Source organism: Myxine glutinosa, chromosome 7 (genome assembly GCF_964187855.1).
Source record: "Myxine glutinosa chromosome 7, kmMyxGlut1.1, whole genome shotgun sequence".
In the NCBI taxonomy this organism is placed as follows: Eukaryota; Metazoa; Chordata; class Myxini; order Myxiniformes; family Myxinidae; genus Myxine; species Myxine glutinosa.
In genome coordinates, this window is record NC_136267.1 from 95,623,952 (window position 1) to 95,630,398 (window position 6,447).

The following is a 6,447-nucleotide window of genomic DNA, read 5'->3' on the forward strand; positions in this document are numbered from 1 at the left end:
GAGAGATATTTCTTCGTTTTTTTTATTAGTTATGTGCGCATACACTTTAAATAGGTTTATTTGAAATCTTTAATTTTCCACAAACATTCCACACACGCGGGAAAATGCAGAGATATATTTTTTAAAATCGCGTCATGGTGTATCATACACCGCCCAACATGACACCGACGGCAATGTGTCGATATCTATTTTAAATTCGATATATCATTTCATTTTTCACAGTCGCTAACATAGTTTTAGACTCGGTTGAAAAAAAACGAGAAGAAAATCCGATGAAAGTTGCCGTTTATAGAACGAAATGAATTCTCAAATGCCTGTAACTTCAAGGCCATTGAGTCTCTCTCACGCCTTTATCTCCAATCTAACTCACCATATGATTTCATTTTTATCGATGGTTTTAGAGTCGGTGTCAGCAATAATTGAGAACATTCCACACACGCGGGAAAATGCAGATATATTTTTTAAAATCGCGTCATGGTGTATCATACACCGCCTAACATGACACCGACGGCAACGTGTCGATACATATTAAAAATTCGATATATCATTTCATTTTTCACAGTCGCTAACATAGTTTTCGACTCGGTTGAAAAAAAACGGGAAGGAAATCCAATGAAAGTTGCCGTTTATAGAACGAAATGAATTCTCAAACGCCTGTAACTTCAACTTCAAGGCCATTGAGTCTCTCTCACGCCTTTATCTCCAATCTAACTCACCATATGATTTCATTTTTATCGATGGTTTTGGACTCGGTGTCAGCAATAATTGAGAACATTCCACACACGCGGGAAAATGCAGAGATATATTTTTAAAAATCGCGTCATGGTGTATCATACACCGCCCAACATGACACCGACGGCAACGTGTCGATATATATTAAAAATTCGCTTTTGCTTTTCCGTTAAGATATATATTACTTTTTCGTTTGATGACAGTCGTCACAAAAACGTCAACAATGATGCCGACATATATTTCTTCGTTTTTATTTAATTCAACATTATTAGCCGGAAGTAAAATATGTTTCAGGAAATTACCGAGAGATATTTCTTCGTTTTTTAAAATTAGTTATGTGCGAATACACTTTAAATAGGTTTATTTGAAATCTTTAATTTTCCACAATATAATTTACTTGCCATTTATCATTTGATGATTACGAGACAAATTCCTCTTGAGGATCGTGACAATTCATGCGCTGCGTGGAAACTTCTATTTCCAAAATGAATGAGACGATCGATGAAGAACGCAGACTTGAACAGGATGCAGCAAGAAAACGAATGAGACGACGGCGAACGAGTCCATCGACGAACGTCAATGCAAACTTGTGGGGTCACCCGTGGGAATCCCACGGGCATGGATGTGTGTGACATTTCGACATATTGAGTTAGATGCTGCACATTCATTTTTACAAAATGGTTACTGGCAAGTCATCAGATCCAGAAATGGTGTAAAAACCACCGTTTAGAGGCCATTTTTCCCCGCAAAGCGGGGGTTGGCCTTTTCGGGGACCGTGGTAGTTGTTGTTTTTTTGTCCCCTTTTTGAAGCAATGTTTTACGGCCGGATGCCCTTCCTGACGCCAACCCTTTTTGCCGCCTTCAACGACAAACAGGGAATTACCAGTGAACTGGTACTCAATTAGCCGACCTCGGAAGGATGACAGGCTGAGTCAACCCCCCTGGCATTAATTCGGCGATCGACCGAGATTCGAACCCAGGATCCTAAGCCGGCACCCTAGCCGCTAGCCCAACACCAGAAATGGTGTCATGAACACAATTTATTTACGCACAAGCACAAAAGCAAGACGGGCCGATTTCCGATTCCGACGGGCCGACGGGCGAGACGGGCCGATTTCCGATTCCGACGGGCCGATTTGGAGCAAGAAAAAGAACGAGACGGGAGAAAAAGGAGAGAAACGAGACGGGGAAAGCCGATTGGAGAGGCGAGTGAGGCGCGATTGGAGAGGAGTGTGAGGCGCGATTGGAGAGGAGTGTGAGGCACGATTGGAGAGGAGTGTGAGGCGTGATTGGAGAGGAGTGTGAGGCACGATTGGAGAGGAGTGATTGGAGGGGAGTGTGAGGCACGATTGGAGAGGAGTGTGAGGCACGATTGGAGAGGAGTGTGAGGCGCGATTGGAGAGGAGTGTGAGGCGCGATTGGAGAGGAGTGTGAGGCGCGATTGGAGAGGCGTGTGAAGGATTGGAGAGGAGAGGAGTGTGAGGGATTGGAGAGGTGAGGGATTGGAAAGGAGAGGGATGTGAGGGTTTGGAGAGGAGAGGAGTGCTAGGTGGAGAGAGGAGAGTGTCAGGTGGAGACAGGAGAGTGTCAGGTGGAGACAGGAGAGTGTCAGGTGGAGAGGAGTGAGGGGTCACATATTATGTGAAATAACTAAATTCACACCATTTCTGGATCTGATGCCTTGCCAGTAACCATTTTGTAAAAATGAATGTGCAGCATATAACTCAAATATGTCGAAATGTCACACACATCCATGCCCGTGGGATTCCCACGGGTGACCCCGCTAGTAATTAAATAATGTTTCATTTTTGACCCCATACAAAATTAAATAATGTTTCATTCTTCTGGCCCCCATTGAGTACCAGCTTGCTGGTAATTCCCTGTGTGTCGGAAGAGGCGACTAACAGGGTTGGCGGCAGGAAGGGCATCCGGCCATAAAACATTGCTTCAAAAAGGGGACCACGGTGCCCGAAAAAGGCCAACCCCCGCTCTGCGGGGAAAAATGGCCTTAAAACGATCATTCATATATATATTCTTCAGCGTGGCATTGGCAATACCGCAGGGCAGCACATAGAGACGGTATTGGGTGGGGGAGGTGTACAATAATTGATTGATTAATTGCGTAACTAAAATCAATAAATACCCTTGACAGCCAAATCACTTGGTCATTGTCATGTCCGAATATCAGCTTCCTAGCTCAAAAGGTACCCGATATATTGCCCAGATGAGAAAGGAAATAAATAAATACTTAATTAATCAATTCATTGGTTATTCAAAAAAACAAAAAATACAGTTTTTGCCAAAGCACGTGCTCGCACTATTGTGCACAAATTTCAGCTTCCTAGCTCAAAGGATGGCTGAAATATCACCTGGACAAATAAACAAGCAAGCAAGAAAACAAGAAACCGGAGTAAAAACTGAATACTCCCTTTCAGCGCGCGTCATCGCCGGGCCCCCTTGGTGCCCGGCAATGACGTCATTGCCGGGGCCCCCTTGGTGCCCGGCAATGACGTCATGCAGCGCCTGGGGATGGAATAGGAAAGGAGCGTGTACAAAAAATCAAACTTTCAAGATCATCTAACAACTTGGAAACATGATCAACATTGGAGAAATCCAAGTGCCCCCAAAAAACGGCATGTGTAACTGTGACATCTGGAATAAAGATATTAGCAAATCAAAACTTAAGAGATGCTTAGATACCAAGAAACACTAAAAAGAGCTTGAGTGGAGTATAAAGATAGTACCTATAAAAGGGAATGTTAATGGTCTTTTCTAATCCCCAAAACCACACAATTTGACCTGGGGCTGATATCTGAGAAGGCATTATTTCACAACTTTGCTGCACCCCCTGGCATCTTACGTTTCATGATTTTTTTATGTTCCTTGATATATAAGATGATAATTTCAAAGCATTACCCCTCTGGGAAAGTGTCCAAACGACCTTATTCGGATACCTTTAGACACCAGGGGTCCGATCGCTTCACGCACCATTTTTGGTCCACCAGATTAAGGGTGCGTGGTCATATTATGGTCTATAACTTTATTGATATACACATAACATCACATTTGAATATATCAATAGAATGGTGATGTATTGATCTCTCTATTGGTGTATTATATAACTACTAGCGGGGTCACCCGTGGGAATCCCACGGGCATGGACGTGTGTGACATTTCGACATATTGAGTTAGATGCTGCACCTGCACATTCAGTTATATAAAATGGTTACTGGCAATAATTGATCACATCCACAAATGATGTAATCCACACAATTTATGTACTTTACATAACGTTAATAGGAATACATACATGCCCGTGTAGATGGGAAATACAGTTTGTTTGAAAGAAATCACAAATATCAGAAGAAAGTTTTAAAAATTTAGAACTATTCTCACTCAGAGTTAAACATCACCGTAATATTATGCGGTTGCTTCAACGTTTTCGTTGAATTATATGTCATCATTGTGAGATTTTTTTGGAATTTTTTTTTTTGAAATGAGATTTTTAGGCAAAACGGCAAAAAAGCATCAGAACAGCTGTGAAACAACATCAAAACAGCAGTGAAAAAGCATCAAAACAACAGTGGAAAGCGTCAAAACAGCAGTGAAAAAGCATCAAAACAGCTGAAAAAGCATCAAAACAGCAGTGAAAAAGCATCAAAACAGCAGTGAAAAAGCATCAGAACAGCTGTGAAAAAACAGCACTGAAAAAGCATCAAAACAGCAGTGAAAAAGCATCAAAACAGCAGTAAAAAGCATCAAAACAGCAACAATAGTCCGGTGATTTTTCAATCACCGCAACTAAATGTGTCGGAGTAATTAACTATTTTCCTTCGTGACCTCCTTTTGTTGCCTGAATGGTGTCACTGCAGGACCTCCGGGTAAACAACATTACGGGTGAAGATTCCACTGCGGCCATCAATTTTTCCCTGTTGGCCATTACTGACTACCTTTACCTTGACATCCTCAAATCGTTTAGCACGCGACAATGCAACATATAATTGGCCATGGCTGAAGACGGGTTCTGGTAGGTAAATCCCAACTTTGTGTAATGTTTGACCTTGACTCTTGTTTATTGAGAAAGAGAATGCCACACGAACTGGAAATTGATGGCGTTTGAGTACGAATGGTAGTGTTGTATCGGAAGGTGCAATACTAATCCTGGGTAAAAATGTGCGTGTTCCTTTGTGACTGCCAGAAATTATTTCTCCATCTATTATGTTTGGCAACAATCTTTTAACAACCAATCTTGCACCATTGCACAGTCCCTGTTTCGGATCAAAGTTACGGAGTAACATGATGACAGCACCATCTTTGAGACGAAGTTTGTGCAATGGCATTCCAGAAGGAGTTAATTGATTTAGGAATTCCATAGGATAATTTAGTGCCTCTTCAGGGTCATCACAGACAATGGAATCAGCGCTGAAGTACGTCTTTTCTTCCCCAGGAAATGCATCCAGTATCTCATCGTTGATCACAAATGTGGATTCATTCTTTGGACACAACACGGCTCGTTGTGCCAGCGCATCATAGTTTGAATGGATTTCGTTCAAATTACCAAAAACAGCCTCTGCTAAAGACATGTTGTCTTCTACACAGATACGATCAGGCAGTCGTTGGTCAGTCAGGCAGTCGTTTTTTTTTTTTTTGGCAAGGAACGGGCACCCACGTACGGGCAATGCCCTAGTGTTTGCTGAGCACTCCAACGTCTTTGTTGCTCAGCATGCCGTGCGAGTCTGTGTTGGCGTTCATCGACGGTCTCGTTCTCGCACCTCATCGTTGTTGCAACAGCATCCTGTGCGAGTCTGTGTTCACGTTCGTCGAGGGTCTCGTTCTCCCTCCTCATCGTTGTTGCAGCAGCATCCTGTGCGAGTCTGTGTTCACGTTCGTCGAGGGTCTCGTTCTCCCTCCTCATCGTTGTTGCAGCAGCATCCTGTGCGAGTCTGTGTTCACGTTCGTCGAGGGTCTCGTTCTCCCTCCTCATCGTTGTTGCAGCAGCATCCTGTGCGAGTCTGTGTTCACATTCGTCGAGGGTCTCGTTCTCCCTCCTCATCGTTGTTGCAGCAGCATCCTGTGCGAGTCTGTGTTCACGTTCGTCGAGGGTCTCGTTCTCCCTCCTCATCGTTGTTGCAGCAGCATCCTGTGCGAGTCTGTGTTCACGTTCCTCAACTGTCTCGTTCTCCTGTCTCATTCGTTTTCTTGCTGCAACCTGTTCAAGTCTGCATTGACGTTCGTCGACGGACTCGTTCTCCCGTCTCATTCGTTTTCTGGCTGCATCCTGTTCAAGTCTGCATTGACGTTCGACGACGGACTCGTTCGCCCTTCTCATTCGTTTTCTTGCTGCATCCTGTTCAGGTCTGCGTTCTTCATCCATTTTGGAAATGGAAGTTTCCACGCACCGCATGAATTGTCACGATCCTCAATAGGAAGTGTCTCATAATTATCAAATGACAAATGGCAAGTAAATTACATTGTGAAAATTTAATATTTCAAATAGACCTATTTAAAGTGTATGCGCAAATAACTAATAAATAAAAAAACGAAGAAATATGTCTCGGTAATTTCCTGAACTCGGTAATTTCTCGGTAATTTTACTTCCGGCTAAAAATGTTGAATGAAATAAAAACGAAGAAATATATGTCGTTTTGTGACGACTGTCAGCAAAGGTAAACGGTGAATTCACTCGGTTTATTCGGTTCGGCTCGGTTTAAAGAA